Source organism: Melanotaenia boesemani, chromosome 1, assembly GCF_017639745.1.
Source record: "Melanotaenia boesemani isolate fMelBoe1 chromosome 1, fMelBoe1.pri, whole genome shotgun sequence".
Classification (NCBI taxonomy): domain Eukaryota; kingdom Metazoa; phylum Chordata; class Actinopteri; order Atheriniformes; family Melanotaeniidae; genus Melanotaenia; species Melanotaenia boesemani.
Window position 1 is genome coordinate 17,816,743 of NC_055682.1, and position 18,362 is coordinate 17,835,104.

General features: G+C 38.5%; 1 protein-coding gene across 2 annotated transcripts in view; it reads left to right on the plus strand.

The window, feature by feature from the left end:
- ankrd11 (ankyrin repeat domain 11) overlaps positions 1-18,362 on the plus strand; it is a 113,318-nt gene that overhangs the window by 62,559 nt on the left and 32,397 nt on the right. Inside the window, exon 3 of one of the 2 annotated variants that reach the window (XM_041979722.1) lies at positions 12,589-12,665. The exons of the other annotated variant lie outside the window; for it this stretch is intronic. The gene's annotated coding sequence lies outside the window, so the exon portion shown is untranslated. The remainder of the gene's footprint in view (positions 1-12,588; positions 12,666-18,362) is intronic. 2 annotated transcript variants of the gene reach the window in all.

The window sequence follows — 18,362 nt, forward strand, 5'->3', positions numbered from 1 at the left end:
AGAGCTGAGAGTATGGGTGGCACTTAGATTGGTTCAGTCCCCCCTTTATGTTTGTGGGGAATAGATTCGTCCACCAGCATTGTGCTGTGTTTGGCCTGCACGCATTTGTGGGGGTTTCTGCCAATCTCTTAGCCTTTACATGAACTCAGATCTTGTGGTTAGCATGTTCCAAAACATCCACCCTAGCCCTCAGCAAAAATATTTTTTATTTTTATTTATAGATCACTAAAAGATGTTTTTTAAATTGGCTGTTTTCACAATAGAAGTGGGGGCAAGCAGCTAATAATTTTATAGTTTCAGTTGCAGATGGTGTGGAGGAGACGCTGGGGGGATGTAATGGAGATTGTGTGACAGGATACAGGCTGAGGTAAATGGACAAGAGAACAGGCAGAATAAATTCAAGATGAGGTTGTAGATGGTAACTAGATGAGGAAGAGTGGAAGGGTGATGGCACGGCTGATGTAATGTGTAACAATATCCATAGTCTATGTAAATGCTTGTGTGCACCGTCTGTGTATACATGTGCGCTCACATTAGGACTAAGGGCCAGCCTTCTTGCTCTCATCAATAATTCACAACTCCTTTTAGTACGTCTCCCCTCCCCCTTACATCCCCTCCCCCATCTGCCTCCTGTCCCTTTTCCCTTAACCTCATCTCCCCTTTGCCTCTTTTCCTAAACAACTCCAAAAACATGCATTCATCAGTCTTGTCATTACTTGTGGTCCATGCCACGCTCAGTATCCAACCAGAATGGCCAATTGTCCATATCTGTACTTGCAGACATTTCTGTAGTTCGTCGTAAGGTTTTTGGTTAAGGATTCATAATAGGAACAGTTCCCAAAATAATCTCTTGTGTAAGATAGCAAGTGGACGGAAAGGGATTCGAATGGATGACGTAGTTGGTTGTTTTGGTTGCAGCCATCCTCTTGTGGATGGTAGACTTGCAGCTCTTTGGCAGAGCTCCCATGGCCGCATTTAATGGTGATGCAGCACAAAACAGAGAGAGAAAGAAAGGGGATGGGAGGAGGGGGGTCGGACTCACCTCTCTCTTCATGCAGAATTCTGATTTCCAGTCATTGTGTTCTTGGAATTCTATTTTATTCTTTGTTCTACTTTATATTATCTTATTTAACTTGTTTTAATTAAGTTACATTTGTAGCCCATACAACCAAATATAACAGTTTATAGTCAAACTTTGCTTTTTTCTTTCAAATTAAATTCTGAGTAATTTAATAATAGTTCAATTTGTGTATATATATGTGAATGTTAACTAACATGAACAAATAAAGCACTGTTGTTATCTGGTGACTATTTTAGCTACAAATGATGAAGCACAGACTTCTTAAAGTTTTGTGTTTAAATTTCTCCATTTCCAGAATGTTAGCTTTGTTACCACTTTTCCTTGTTCTCCTTTGCTTTCCCCTCATTGCCTCTCAGTAAAGCGACTGCTCCCCCTCTCAGGCCGTCCAACTCAGGCCCACATGCAGTGTGAAAACTGCTCCATTGTATTGGAAAATCTGTGGGAGGGACAAAGAAGGAGGAGGAACAGGGTGCAGTGGTGGAGGTGATTAGGAAACCAGATCCATGGCTTGGCTTCAAAGGGAACTGGATCTCTCTGCAGTGCTTATTGATCAGCCAGGAATGTTGCTGCTCTCCTTGGCATTGTAGTGAATTCTAGCTGAGATATGAAGACATAACTGAACACACTATTAAATCGCAGCTGTTTTTAGTTTTTGTATGGCTAAAAATATTAGCATGAACAAGATACATGCTGGTTGAACACTGGTATTTGCACTGTGCCTTTTGAGACCATAGATTTACAAGAGTGTCCCAACATGAACTTTGTGTGTCTCTGTCAGTCCTTACTTCTGTGTTTTTTGTTTTACTTGTATTTTTTTTTAATTTTACTTTTATGACTGGCCTTTCTCTCTGTCATGAAGTACAGAGATCCATGGGACATAACAGTGACAGCCATTGTTTTATTTAACTCCCTCTTTCCTGTTCACTCATTTTCTTTTCCATATTTGTTATCTACCCCCTATCCTCCCAGCCCCCTTGTGTGTCTTTTTTCCCTTGCCTCCCTCCCAGAGAGAAGGTGCATGCAGAGCCAAGTAAACACTTTGATATGCGGAAGGAATCTCTTCCAACACCCCCCCCCCCCCCCCCCTTCTCTCTCTCTCTCTCTCTCTCTTTCTCTCTCATCTCCATCCCTCTCTCTCTATCACTCTCTCCTCACAGCCTATGTAGGTCATCATGACTCACTCCTTTATACTTCAAAAGCTGGATCCCTGCTCAGTTGCACTATCCTTAGCAAGCTCACGTTCATCGTTGTGAGAAGTGTGTTTGACAGTATGGGCAAGCAAGAGTTATAGATGACCATTGCATGCCTAAAATTTGCTTTGTGTCTGCTTTTAAAGATGTTCTAAAGTGATGATCCTCTTTTAAGTGTTTGTTATGGTGCTATGTCTGTGCACATAGCCTTCAACAGCAACTTGGTTTTAAATAAAAAGATGTGCTAACATGTATCATAATATCCATTCCAGCTTGCATCTCCTCTGGTCGGTATGCAGTATTTGCTCTGACCTAGATGCAGAATCCATCAGCTGTGGCAAGCAGATTTAGTATTGCGTCAGAAATAAAATGCTTAGGCCTACTACCAGATTTGTGCCTAAGATTTTATTTAGCTGTCAGAATGACAGTTTAACGTTGTATTTGATATGTTTAACTTGGATGCTTGAATCATCTTTGAGTCGTTAAGACATACACAATATTACGTATACAAATTCCACAGCCACTGTGTGGTCATGTTTGCAATCCAGGAGGTCAGATTCAGGCCACTGCACATTTACTTGCCTCCAGTCAGCTACCTGTGGACTGATTATCTCACTATTTCTGCAAGTTTGGGAGTGTTTTAGTGGAAAGGGAAACCCAGTCTTTTGCTCTCCTCGCACTAATGGTGGTGTATTTGCACATGAATGATGCTTTCTGCCTCTCAGCTCTGACACTGAAGAACCCTTCTTGCTGAGTACTGAGGTATCTTGTGTTTGTCTGCATTATCAAAAGAAAGAACTTTCTAAATGTTTTTTTCATTTTTATCCGAAGTTGGCACATTAAATTAAATCATGCTACCAGAATCAACATCATCAGCTTGTGAGTGTGTGTGAATTTAGCTAGTATAGTGAAACTACCAGAGGCTGCAGTCTGTCAGAGGCTTTAAGTAGTGAGAGCAAGGCTTGGAGGACCGGCTCATGCTCCTGACCCAGATCCCATAAGGCCTTAGACTGTCACACGTATGTCCTTTTGTCCTCCTATCCCCAGGGCTGCTGTCATATTTGCCAGACCTTGGTTTGGGAGAAAAAGTGCATAGAGCTTTTTTTTTTTTTTTTTTTTTTTTTTGATGAGTCACTCAACCGAACAAAAAAGGAGGAGGGGCTATGGGGGGAAGTACAATGGATTGCAACCCAGGCCCCTCACCCTGCAGTCCCATGAAAACATTTCAGTATTACATCATATTCAATAAATACTAAAGATTAAGGTTGTATCTAGTAGCTCTAATTGTATTAAAAGGTTTGATGCCAGTTTATGCCATTAAAGGGAATTCTTAGAGCAGAATGAGAATGCCAGGGAAACACAGTGAGGCAGTAAAGAGGGATGTGCATCTGTTTGCAAGATGAGGAGGGGGAGGTTGGGTGTGCCAAAGCAAAATGGAAGCTTTGTGGAGGAAACCTAAGTTGGCTGGGTTTTGAGGCTGTACGGTCACACACATGTATCATCTCTCCCTTTTCCCAGCTTAATGTACCACCTTTTCTATGAACTGCTCAGCTATAGTGGCCCTACCTACAGGCTTATTTTTAAAAAAAAACAGGTATTAAAAACTCTTTCTAATATTGGTACTGGTTTTGGATTGATATGTACAGAAATATTTGTAAGCCTAGCACTGCTGCAATTACTAATATAACATTAAACAAAACTGCAGTTAGAAATTTCCTGTCCCTGCCAGTACAACAGAGTTGCTTAAGGTTGTATTTTGTAACAGACTACTAGCTTTGGATTTGTTCTGTGCTAAACAGTTAAATATAAATTTAATCTGAATTTGAGGTGATCTGACAAGCAGAGATGACCAGACTTGTATCCCATATGGTTTGGCTATAGGGACAATATACATAATATAATTTCATATAACACATATTTAAGTTTGTTACTAAAGAGATCAGCAGTATTGGCTACAGCAGTAGATTCAAATCAGATGACTGTTGTCAGACATCCATCCATCCATCCATCCATTATCTTGACCGCTTATTCCATTTCGGGTCGCGGGTGAGCTGGAGCCTATCCCAGCATTTTAACAGGTGAGAGGCAGGGTATACCCTGGACAGGTCACCAGTCTGTCACAGGGCCAACACAGATAGAGACAAACAACCATTCACACACACACACTCACTCCTACGGAGAATTTAGAGTGTCCAATTAACCTAACATGCATGTCTTTGGACGTGGATGGATGTTGTCAGACAATGTTTTAAAATATTATTTGCAGCTGAAATAGCATTAATATGAACGGAAAACTCTTATTCTGTTTTTGTCTTTATGTAATATTTGTTGTTTAAAACAAATGACAGAAGAAGGAAGAACTGAAACTTTGCTTTTAGAACTCTTGTCTCTTCTGTTTTGCACTAAATTATCGCGGGCAAGGGGTATCAACAGTGTTTGTATTGATTTATTAATAAAATCTTAATGATGTGCATCCTTACTCTTGTAAGATCAGAATTCAGGACATGACATTTAACGAGATGCAGCCTAGTTAGGCTTTTCTGCCCAAAATCCTCTTATTATAATTACCCTCTTAATTTTACTAGACGTATATTTCTAACATGCATAAAAAGCAAAGTGTGCCAGAAGTATAAACTTTGTATATTCGGCAAAAAGTCACTGTGATAGTATTATTTTATTTTATTTTTGTTTTTTTTTTTATTATTTTCTCTGTTTTATGTTTTCTGTGTCTTGTGCTCATCTTCAAAGTAAGTTTTCCTTAAGCGAGTGGGCGTTTGCACTGGGCCATCAACAGGAAATTCCAGCCTTGGAGTGTGGGAGTAGGCGATGGCTGAGAGAGAAGGGAGGAAGATCATAAGTTTGTTTGCCAGCTGTATGAGAGCACCCAAAGGTCTCTGAGTGTTTTGGTCTGCATGAGAACTTCCACTGGGCTGTTATAGGGCAACTTATAAAGATGCATCAAATACTGTTTTTGCATTAAATATTTTTTTCTTCTTTTTTTAACAACTCAGCTCTTTAAAATAAAGTATATATTTCTGTTTTGTTTTTTTTTCTTTTTCATTTTTGCTATAATAATCCCTACATCATACTTGAAATACTTGCCTTCTGTAATTTTTTAAAGAACATGCTTTTGTTGTTTGTGCTCAGATTCCTTGACAAAGCTCCTTTTACTCACCACTGCACATTGGTTTCTTAATACTTTGCCTCAAATTTTTGTGTACAGCCTGGATTATAAACAAACACAATATAATGCTGTTAAAATTTCTGCTCTCATTTGTTCTTAACAAAGTGCCAGGCAATACTCAGCTGTTCAACTGTTTTACTTGACTTTATTAAAGGCTGATGGCCATCTAAGCATAGAAGATTCACCATGCAGAGCAGATGTAGTATTTAGTCTAACACATTATTGAATCATTGGAAAGGACTATAGCCAAAAGCAAATGCCTGTCATTAAGAAGTAAAAATAAACCAGTTTCTTGACAACAGAGTTTAATCTTATTGGATTTATTTCATATCATAGCTTTAGCGTTATGATCAAAGCACCTGGTTTTTAAGCTGTTGCTGTTTCAGCTGGGAAAACAGCTGCCAAGAAGGAATCAGGACCCTCCAGTTGCAGCGATGTTACCGTAACAACTTTGTCAGTCAGGGAAATCTGTGTGACATTTCTGTTAAACCACTAGATGTTGCTTAAAGTGCCAGACTTCTTACAATAAAGACTTACTTCTGTAAGGCATTTCATGTTCCTGAAGATTAACATCAGTGGTGCCCCCGACCTCCTAAGAAGGTCGAGTTAATTTTATCCATGGCGATACCCCAACACTTCTCCTACCAATGCCATAAACCTAAGGGAAACACTGATTAGTATCATATCTGCAGCAGCACATCTAAGATGCATGTTGAGGTTGTGCACTACCTTTCTTGGCTTTACTAGAAAATGATGAGACATAGCTGAAAAAAACAATATTAGCACAAGTTTTAGCTGAAGTAAACACTGCCATTGCAGATTTCATGAATGATATTCAAAGATTCTTTATGTGCAGAGAAATCTTTGGACAAAACAAAACAAAAACCCAATACGGCTTAATGTCATCTGTCAGTGTGAAAGTTGTTTTATTTGAGAACACAACAGACAGATAGTTAATGCTTACCATGTATTACATTATCATTTAGGTTTGCTTTGAACCTTAAATTAGAATCAAAGTGATGGCGATGGTCTTATGAAATAGGAAATTGAAAGGGGAAATGGCTCAAAGTGGCAAAACCACGGCTGTTTTCTAACTATGTGTGACTCTGCATCTTCTCAGCTTTTAGGAGCAGTTTGTTACCTCTGTGCTAGGCTGCATCGGGTTAAAGCTCTAATTAGCTAAATTGCATGCATATGTCGATAGATGTTGTTTGTGTATGTATTTGTGCACATCTGTGTGCCAGCTCAGATGCTAAGAAGCGATACCTTAGCAAACACCGGAAGAGCAATTCTCTCAGGGTAGGGCCTTTTTCAGTTGTTGAAGTTTCCATTCTGGGCAAAGAAGGAGATCTAATACATGCAGATGCTTAGAACTAGACACTTGCATCAAGATAAACAGATGCTGATTCAAAATTGTTTGTGTTGTGATGCTTCACTCAGTATTATGGTTGACTTGTTTATTAGATGATAGATGTAGCTGCCTATTGTGATTTTAATGGTGTTCTGATCAAACTGGTTACAGAATAGAGCTAGTCAATATGGCATCAAAAATCTGCACTTTCTATATCGATTTAGATCATAATGCAATTTAATTTTAAATGTATAGTGTTAATGACTTTAGTAGGCGTCATGTCTTGCTATGCACCATGAAACTGCTGTTATAATTAGGGATGTCATGATCATAGATTTTTACGTATAATCTAGCACTCAGTGAACACGTCAAGTTGCGATGTAAGACCAACCCGAGTCATACATGATTATGAAATGGAAAATGACACAATATCATTTAATTTCAATGTTAAGTTAGATAAACATTAGCACCATTTAACCAAACTACTGTGCATTTACCTTTAGTATAAAAATGCTGGTGGTTATCCTAGAGTTGATGAAACATATTTGATTAATTCCTTCCTTTCTCCACAACTTATATCCTGCTTTATACGCTGGTGAGCCATCCTCCACAATGACACCTTGGTCTTTTTCTTCTTCTATGACCAAAAAAGAAAACGAAAAGTCAGACAAGAATGACTTAATTAATTTGTTTGGAGGGAATAACTCTTCCTCTGCCATAATGTCCCACTCCTAACAGCCCGTTCTGCAACGGCCAGGTGACTGAAGGAAAGCAACACAAGCAGCACAACCATGTAACTTTGTTTTGCTTTGGAAGTTGTGCTGATTTGCTGTTACGGTTCAGACATCTTTTTTTTAATAGAAAGTGACAACATTGAGATCTTTATGATTAATTTATCATAGAATTTAATACTTATTTCTATTAATTGTAGAATTAAGTAGTCGTGACATCCGTAGTTGTAATCTCCTTGCTTTGTTTTGAATGTCGTTCAGATGTGGTAGCAGCCACAAATGATCAACTGAGGCTTTTTTGGGAAATGCTTTAACAGTTTAGGAAGATGACAGTTCATTTTCAGTCTTACACCTACTTTTGTAGCTCTCTTCAGCTACACTCATTCATTTTTTTATGGTTTGTTTTCCCCTTAAGCCTACTGGTAGGTTACTGTATATATTTATTTTTCCCTTTTTGGTTTTCTCAGCTTTTGGCAACCAGCTTAGAGGTGTACTACCACTAACAAGAGGAATAACTTGGAAATGTCTTATGGTTATCATCAAGAGTTTATTGATTGTCTTGTGATGAGTTAGTGCAGTTTACCACAAGGCCATTGTTTGCTGGTCTTCTGCTTACTTAATTAATTTCTTTTGCATCAAATTTCAATCCATTGTTACTAAGGCTAAAATACCAAAAGACAGTGGTGAATTCTCACATGCACTGGACAGCAATGACATTGTCTTGAATTATTGAATACTTAGTGTGACTTGCAAAACTCAGCTGAGGGAAAAAGAAAATTGGTAATTTTGGGTGCATGTTGCTGAAGAATTCAACAGGTCAACAGGTAGCCGCAAAAGTAGTTGCATGCAATATTCTTATTTGTGGATTGCCTGTTTAAACTTTACTGAATGCCTTTACTTGGAAATGTCCTTGTAAGAGTTGTTCATTGGGGTGATATATGAAAGTTGCTGTTGTAGTGAAAGAATTTACCCAGCGGTTATTTTGGGTAGCTTAACAGCATGGTATGTACTATCACCAGGGTTGCATAAATCTTGGCCTCACTAATGTCTATATTGGTCACCAGTAGTAAAAATCGCCTGCACATTCAAGAGTGAAGGCAAGGCAAGTTTATTTGTGTAGCACATTTCATTTACAAGACAATTCAAAGTGCTTTACATGAAACATTAAAAGCATTACAGCTTTTAATGTTTTCCAGGTGCAGGAAGCAATAAAAAGTGCATTAAAAACAAAGTTTAAAAAGAAATAAAATTAATAAATAAATAAAAGTCCTTTCATTCAAGTCAAATAAATTTTAGGACTGTTACGGCCCCAGGCCTTGGCATTTGTGTATGTAGTGAGATTTTTGTCTTTGCTTGGAACCAGGTGATGTCTGGATCAGTTGTTCAAGTGGCTGACTGTAATTTACTGGCTATGCCATCATCTACATGTGGTTGGCGCGATGTCATTCTTTCAGGGCAGATGTTTGTGATTAGAGATGCTTGCCAATTTTGGTCTCTGGTTTGAGCATATGCTTAGGATTTTTGGTCTTTGTCAGTTGAACTGTTTCACTTGTGAAGGTTATTGTTCGTGACAAACCTTAGTGGGCCATTTGGACTTCGAATTCTGTTATGTTGTGGCTCTTGTAAACGGCCTTAGGCCTCCACCCCTACTGTTGATTAAGCGTAGCGATATCATGTGTCCCAGTAGTGGGCTATACATCTGTGGTTTTGGGATTGAAAGGCCTAGGCGCAACGCTTTTCCTTTAGGAGTCTTTTTCGCAGTGACCACCATCACAGCTTACATGGTTGCAGGCAGCAGCTTTTTGTAGTTGATGCAAATAATGAAAGGCTCAGGAGCTTATTTTGACACCAATACTCTGTAAAATGATAACAGTGAAATCCTGACCACATGCTATATCGACATTAGACCAGCAGGAAAGTCTTCATTGTGATGTAAGCAGTGTCCAGCAATCAGGCTTTTTTTTTTTATAATGTTTTATGTCACAACTTAGTGCTGTTGTTTTTGCTCAGCACTTATTTAATATTTAGTTTAATGCATATTAAATTATAACAAAAGGAAAGAGGTTTTAGCGCTTGTTTAATTTTTCCACACAATCTGTCTGTTAATATACAATACGATATTTTACAACTCTGGTCCTCAAGCTCTATCATCCTGCAAGTTTTAGTGTTTCCCTGGTACAACACACTTGATTCAAATGAAAAGGGTCAACTTGTTGTCAACTTGTGCACCAGCCTGTTAATGACTCATTGATTTGGGTCATGTCTGTTGCAGCAGCGAAACACTAAAACTTACAGGATGGACCGGAATTGGTGACCCATCACCGTGCACTAAACAGTGCCTCTTATTTATATGTGTATGTATCTATATAAACAATAACATTTCTCATGAATGTAACAGTGAAATTCACTTAAATTTCTTTCTGGCTTACATGATCAAACTTAATGCAAATGATGTGTATTTTATCATTGTATCCACTTAAGTTGATCACACACCGATCACAAAACAAACTCTAGGCAAAAATCAACTCACCCTTCAGCCCAGCATCACTCTGGGGTATTTTTTTCCTCACCCCTAACCTTCTTGTTCAGGACAGTTTCTTCCACATCTCCTGCGACATCTTATACAACACACGGGCTCCCTGTTTTGATTTGAGAGGGTGGAGGCTTGGCGACAGAGCGTGCCTAGGTCTGCCTTTGTGATTGGTTAGGAGGAAGTAATGACTGTAGTATTAGGCTACATAAAAGGCTATATTCACAAAGGAAATATAACTGTGTCTCTCTATTGAACTTTTTACCGGCCTTTTTTGTTTTGTTTTTATTGCACCACTTCTATTGATCAATATATATAGATATTGACTGATCAGCCAGCCCTAGGTCACTTGCAAATGTGGAGCAAAAAGAAAGTGATGTATGTCAACCATAATAAAACGTCAAAAAGAAGAAAGAAGTAATGGCAGAGTATTGTTTGGGTAGGAGACCCATAAATGTTATGTTTTATGAACATATAAAACATAGATGTTTTATATGTTTATATTGTTTTCTATGGTAAAATTAGGAACCCCAAGATTAGGGTCTTGCACAGGTCCAATTTTTCCAAACCGCACCTACATGAACCTCGACTCGATTATAGTTATAGATTGCAGTAAAACCTATTTGAACTGGGCTCTGAAAGTTAGCAAGTGTGATGTCCTTAAACGTGTTTCTTTGTCTGGCTGAAAGCCACAAGATGTCTAGCTCTGTGATATAAAATAAAGAAAGGTTTACTTGCTTAATTTCTGCTTTGAACGTGTCTGGAAGGATATGTTATCAGGTATGTTCCAGGTTTTTTTTTTTTTTTTTTTATGTATATAAACAATACACAAAGATGCTGTTGTGTACAAGGATATTCTGCTTGGCATTATAGGTATATGTGCAAGTGGGATACTCTGTCTACATGGATGCTTATAACTTAAAAGTGGCATCCACACACTTTTCTGTTCCAGGACTTGTGTTTAAATGTTTAAACATCAACCCTCACCAAAAATCTGCATGTGCATTATTAGAACGGTGTGACTATTAGCATACTCTAAAACACTGTGCGCACCTCTCACCATTGCTTCAGTGTGGCATCAGTTCCCTGCCCCCTCTTTAAGCAGGCACCGCCCCACCCCTCAGCTGGCTGTGCTATGCAGTAGCAAGCCTTTCATCCCTCCATCCGGCCCTGCCCAGTGATTTATAATTCAACTGGGATCCTGCCTCCCTCCACCCCCTCTGCACCAGGACAGCATTAACATTCTGTTTCGTCCCCAGCTATGTTTCACCCACGTGTGTGTTGTGTGTCTGAAAAGTGATTCCTGGGCCCAGCCAGTGTGGCTCTGTTTGGAATAGCTATTACACTTAGCTGCATGTGCTTGTTCGGGTTTGGCTCTCTCGTTGTGGGGATCATTTTACTTGTCTGGCTGTTTGTCTGCTTCTGCTCCTTTAGCTTCACTTTTCTTCTGTCCTCATACATGCTAAGTCAGCTGCCAGGCCCACCTTCAGTTCCCCATGTAATAACAGAGTAATGTAGCAGAGTGTCTAAGAGAACAGTAGTTATCAATCGTCCTTTGGAAAGCTTTTCACCAGTTCTTTAGTTTTCTTTATAACACATGACACCTATTGCTTCTAGACTGAAGTAAACTTAATTGTCAGTTTACAAAAAGGCCTATTACACACAATCATGGCTCAAAAGCCTACTTTAATAGGAGCATAGGTGGCCTTAGATGTTTTATAAATGCTTTCTTTTCAATCTTTTCATTTGCACAGAACTACATACAAGTATCTGTCTTTGTAGGTTGTGGCTGTATTTTTTTTATTTATTTTTTACTTTATTAATCCCAAATGGGATCACACCCCTCTATATAAAGGGATGGCCACCAAAAGCCAATGTTAAACATGTCCCATGGCTAAAGTTTCACCAACTAAAGTATTGACAAGCTCTTTTAAATTTAAATAAAAAATGTTGCACTGATGTCTTATTCAAGGCCTTTTAATTACCAATCTGTATTGGAGTCACTGAGTCCTCCTTAACTCTGTCTATTGTTTTACATCAGATCTGTTGTAATGTGGCTGCTCTAAAATATCGCAGGAGCTTGCTAACATATTTGCTGTAGTAAAGTATTTTGAAGTAGAAAACAAGAGCAGTCCAACAACTGCCTATGATGTCAGCAATTCCAGGATTTTGTGAGGATGGAATGACAGATTTATTAAATACGAATATTTTGATTAAACTAAAGTTCAAACATTTGACTGGATACACTGAGTTTACTCAGATAACTTGAAGCGCAATGCGTTAAATTTCCTTCTAATTTATTAGCAGAAAGGGGCTATTTCTTTCCCTTAACTGCTAAATCATAAGCTAAAAATTGGAAACTAACTTCAGCATCTCACCAATACACACTGGAGAGCTGTAAATAGAAGACAGTAGTTCCCACAGGCTGGCAATACTGATTACAGCGAGGGTGGCTGAATTTATCATATGAGTAAGTAGCGTTTTGGAGTCGTTGAGAAATATGGGTTTTCTTCTTCTTTAGGAGACGACCCTTTGGACACTCAAGATGTGACACAGCTCTACCAGAGATGAGTAGAGAAGTTTTCCACCACCTGCGAGGTATTTTATCTCGACACAGACATATGCAGTTCTGATGTTTGTCCAGTGTCATTGCTTTGTCTCACTGCACACTGGATTGATTTCTTATTTGATCAAAAGCTAGCATTGCTGCATGCCTAGCACTTATGTGTATCTCATACAGCTGAATGTGTAAAGCAGACAGAAAGAAAAATGAAAAGTGCAAGAAGAACTACAAGGCATTTTATTTTATTATATTTTTATTTACCAAATTGATAGAGAAATAAGAATAACATTCACAAAGGCTGTTTTCCTTACTGCGCTTCACAATTTACCTATGTGTCGAGCATATGCATGTTATTCATCATAACTTTGGAGCACTTGATATGTTGTTTGCACCTGGTTTTGGGAAATGCCAATTATGAAATCTGGAAAAGGACATCTGTACTGTTAATGCAGCTGGTGTTGGGTATCGGCTACTGGCAAAAGAGTTATTCTACAATGAAATATCCTTCTAATTCTGTCTTTGTTTATTTCATTTAGCCTTTACAACTTGTCTTTCACTGCAGCCCCATGAAACAGTTTTACAGACTACTCCAGCACTTCAACATGGCCTCCCTCACCATCTTTGCTGTTTCAGAAGTACAATTCATCTATTTTTATAAAAAAGCTGTCCAGTTTGATTTGCTTAAGTGTGATTCAAGAAAAGGTCTTTAAAGTGTAACGTAACCTTGGTGCACTTTCAGAGAGCAATGTGATACTCAGTGGTGTTTTTTTTATTTTATTTTATTTTTATTTATTTATTTTGTTCAAAAGAAATTAATTTAACTTTCTCATGTAATAAAAGGTTTAAAAATAAAAAGACAAAAGTTGCAAAGAGGGCTAAAAGCTGGTTGTAATTAGTTAGTCTCAAATTGTGTCGGGAAAAAAAAAAAAACTTAAGTAATGTCCTCTTTAGACCAAAAAACACAAGTCGTTATGCACAACAGAAGGGCTAAGTGCCTTCTTGTTACCCAACATTGAACTTTTTTTTTTCTTTCACTGTAATGCATAAGGAGGAAAATTGGCTGTTGCAAGACACGAGGGATGTGTGATGAGGTTGATGTGGCCACATGCCGTCCTGCAACAGACAAATTGCAAAGCAGCAGAAATCAGTGTAGTAAGTCTGGTGTAAATTTTCACTTAACACTAGTGTGGCTCATTACCAAAGTTTAAATCTGAATTCATCAATGTATATAGTGTGCTTCGGTAGCGCTCTTGAGACATTGCTGGTTTTTACATCTGTCTGTGTGTATGCTTGTGTGTGCATGCGTGCATCTCTGAAACATAATGATGCTCATCTGTGGAAAGGTCATCTCCACCCTCTGTGCTTCTCCTCCCTTGCCTTTCTCTCACTCTGTTCATTATCTATTCAGACTTGCTCCCTCTGCTCTGCATTTATTTTTACCTCCTCACGTAATCCTTAATTAATGTGAATCCAGTCACAGTGCCTCTCATTCTACTACCATGCACACTTACATGTGTACGCACACACTCATTCAGGCATATTCTACCAAGCACAGCATACACAAATTCAATCATTTGTTCTCGTCTGAGAGCATAACGGTCAGGATCTCACACAAACACACACAGTGCAAACTTAAGAAAGAGACCTTTTTTGGTGTCCTCGTCTGTCTTTGAGCGAAAGCATCAACCATATAACCATCATGTCAGGAGTTTAAATGTGGCCAAACACCTTAAAAGCATCTTATGGCTTTCATTTTCAAGTTATCCAGAATGACCCGAAATGAATAGTTATAACAAAAACAGTTGAAACTAGACTTTTTATATTAGTTGAACACTGTAAAATTGAATAAATATCAAATAAACATCAATTAATTGGTTGACCATTAACAAGAGACTGCAACTATTCTTATGCTTGTGCAGTATGGATATGACTTGGGAGTTGTAATTCCCTGTGTGTTATATTGTCTTTGCCCACAAAAAATATCCGTTTTGTTTTTCTAGCTTTGTTAAGCACCTTCATATGTTGCTTTGTTTCCATTTGCCCATTTACCTGGATTGTTTGCAAATGAAACCTAATCTGACGATCCACATCCAGGAAAAAGTTGGTATGATGTTTGTTTGAGAGTTAAGTATACATGTAGATGTGATATTATCACATTGTTCTGGATTTTGTGGAAGTCAGAATTAAATTAGCAAAGTAAGGTATACATCTTCCTGAAGGTAGCTGTTCACACTTGTAAACTGATTTATCAATGTTATTGACAATTACAGGATAATGTCTGTAAGATATAACATGGAATGATTGGTGCAATTTTGTTCATTTTTTTAACTAAATGAACTTCAGTTTAGCTAAAACCAACATAATGAAATATTAAACATTACTATAAAAATTGATGGTATACACTACATATTTCTCTTGAGATATTAAGTCAATGAACTGCTTGGTGTGGATGTAGCTGAAGGATAAGACTTGGCATTTAACTGCTGCGTATCGTCATGAACACACATACACACACGCACACACACACAGGTACATGTAACATCCTTAATTCAAGCCAAATAGTTTCTATATTTAAACCACACCAGAAAGACTGTATTCTGGTAAATTGGACAGCATTTGTGATGGGGCATTTTACATTTGACTCGGTGTCATTGGGATTCTAATAATGGGTTTCTGCTTAGTAGAGGGGGTGGGGAATGTGAAATAAGGTCATGCCTTCCAAAGAATTGGAGCAGATAATGCAGCTAGTGTTTTTAAAGGCCATTATTTTCTTTGTAAGTTTGTTTTTCACATTGGTGATCTATTTGCAAAGTTGTGTTTAATATCTTGCTGTGCAGCATTTTTACTACCACAGTTTAATGTGTTCTAAGGCTTAAACATGTAAAGCATGTTTAAACAAAAAACATCTTGACTACTTGTCCTGACTATTTTGCAGAACACAAACATTGGCATGAATGGCTGAATGCTCCTAAGAAGTGTTAGAGGAGATATTTGTTAATGCATATTATTCTGGTTAAACGATACAGCTCTTTTTGGTCAGATGATGATTCAAAGGTCGAAAAGTGATTGAATCCTCATTGCTTGAGGTTGATATGCAGCGGCACACTTCTATCAATAGGCCTTCTCTCTCCAAACTAGCTTCTCTGATAAGACCGCATCTGCCTCATCCTTTAGTTGCTAGGCAACAGACTTTCTGTGTGTGTGCGTGCTCACACGTTGCTGTGGCAATGTCAGGCTTTTGCCTGTAAGAGAGGGGAGAGAGATGTTGAAAATAGAGAGAAAGGCAGATGAGAGAGAAGTACTCGGAGCGGCGAGAGGGAAGAAATGATTATGAGTCAGAACACTGATGAAGCTGAGGGATCGGAGAGGAAAGAGCCAAAAAGCACTAGATTGTCTCTGGCTGTTCCTGCAGCCGAGCTGCACATATATAAATACAGGCATGCCACTATCTTAGCGAGGTCACTGGCAAAGACAGCATGATTTACCAGACTGGCAGGCAGGCAGGCAGCAAGCCCTGAGCTGTTATTGGATGGAACAGAGAGGTGTAAGGAAAAATGGACGTGCTTAGAATAAAAAAATCTGAACAAGTGATTGGATACCCTCCCACATCTCACTCCTGTCTTGCTCCCTACTCCAGGATACTCTCATAGATAATAGGACCACTCCCACTCACTCACATTTCAAATGTATTTTGTCTTTTCCAGAAGCCCTCATGTAGCAAGTACTACTTATATTGGTATTTAATCCCCAAGAAAAATAAGAGTAGCTTTAGAAACATGGTGCTTTGCATATATGAGTTATCATATTATACCCATGTATTTTTTTCTAAATAAAAAGAAAACACACCTGTAGAAATGTGGCCTCCATACTCAGATGTGCACATAATGACACTTCTTTAATAAAACTCTGCACAAATTGATTATGCCTCTTTCTAGTGCGTTCTGCAGGCTTTTGTTGTGGTTCTAACATAATACTTCTTTCCCGTTAGTCCTTGCATATGCGTTAGCACATGTTTGTGTGTGATGTGTCAGTCTCTTTTTCTTTATACAGGTTTATAATGAAGTGAATGGGCCCGGGTCAGGGACTGAGCAGACAAGCAGGGCTTTAGTTGCCAGGATACAGCAGCTGAGCCAGGCTGGCTTTATTTGTACACCAAACAGACTAGCTAGCTGCTGCTGCTGCTGTTTTTCTATAGACCAGTCTACTGCATAGCATGTCAATAGACTGCAGGGTAAACATATGCACAAACTAGGGCTAAATGATAATGTACCATTGTAAAATCATGATTACTTCCATACAGATTTATATGTTTTCCCAGTGTGTCAAGTTTACCTTTTCATTTATACATTTTCCACACAGCATAACAAAAGAAAATCGGTTTATATGTTTTCATATGTCTTATCTTCTCACTTGTCAGGTTGTAGTGGTAGTAGGTCGTGCTTAATCAAAGCACTGCAAGTGGTGTTGAGAATGTGGAGGGAAAATACATTTTATGTATTATGTATTATGACCTGCATAGCATTTCTGTCACCATTTGTGATACTGTCTATGTGCTGTAGGAAATCTGTTAAGATATGAGCCGACTGCCAGTGAGTGCTCTGCTGATTGCAACTGATTGTGCAATATGTAGTTTAGTTACTTGGTATTCACACAAACACGAGCACAGACAGACAGAGCAACATGCCCATCCCTGTGTGCAGCTGCTGTGTTATTCAGCTGTCAGTGTGGAAAATTTGAGGTGTGTTCTTGTGTGTACAATGAAAATCATGAGTTAGGAGTGGCATGGGGCTGGAGCAAACAACTGCTTTTCATCTCTGCACCTGTACCTTCACTTCTTCTCAGCTGTGTTTGTATGTGTGCTTATGTCTTGGTTTTCCCGTTGCTTTATTTGACTTCCCTCATAATTAATCTGTAGCGTGTTTTGTAGTACAATTTGCACAGCCATGATTTCTATAATAGAAATCAGGTCATGTGTTTTCCAGATTTGAGATTTTAGTGAAGCAGAAACTAAATAAAGTTGTATTTCTTTTCCTATAATATTGTATATTTAATTACTTTGCACTTTTGTAAATACATACTAGTTAATATCGAGTAAACAAGTGCTTTCAAGAAGTGTTCACCATGCATAACCTTGTTTAGCAGATCCTTTTCCATGCTTTAAAATAAAATTAATCCAGCTACTATTGTCAGCTTAGTGGAAAAATTATTTTTCATGACTAATGCTCATTTTACACAATTCTTTCAGCTAATGCAATACTGTTGGCTACAGGCAAGAGCTGGTTTAGATTTTAGTGTGAGGTTTCAAAATCATCAGACATTGTCAGTCTTGAAGTCAACAGTTAATGCCAGCAAAAAGAAAGCTTGTGGTCTGTGCCAGTGCATCTGTGAGAGCATACACAGTATGCTGCAATATGCTGAAGTGTTGGCCTCTATCTGACCGCAGAGGGAGTGGCTCACAGGATGTAGAGAGAAAGTAACAAGAGACATAAAAAGAAGGTAGTGTTTATTCAAGGGAGAGAAAAGAGAATAAAAGTAGTACTGGCAGGTCCTGCTGTTCTTTTGGAAGCGATCTCTTCTCTGGCTCACCTCTTATTACTCCTTTCTAAAGTTATCCCCACAAATGTGCCTAACTTGGCTGATGTCATGTATGAAACCTTACAAATCAAATAACCTTTCTTGCTGGTGGGAATGTGTGTTAAGTGTTATTCTCAGCAGGGAACTGTTTATACCTT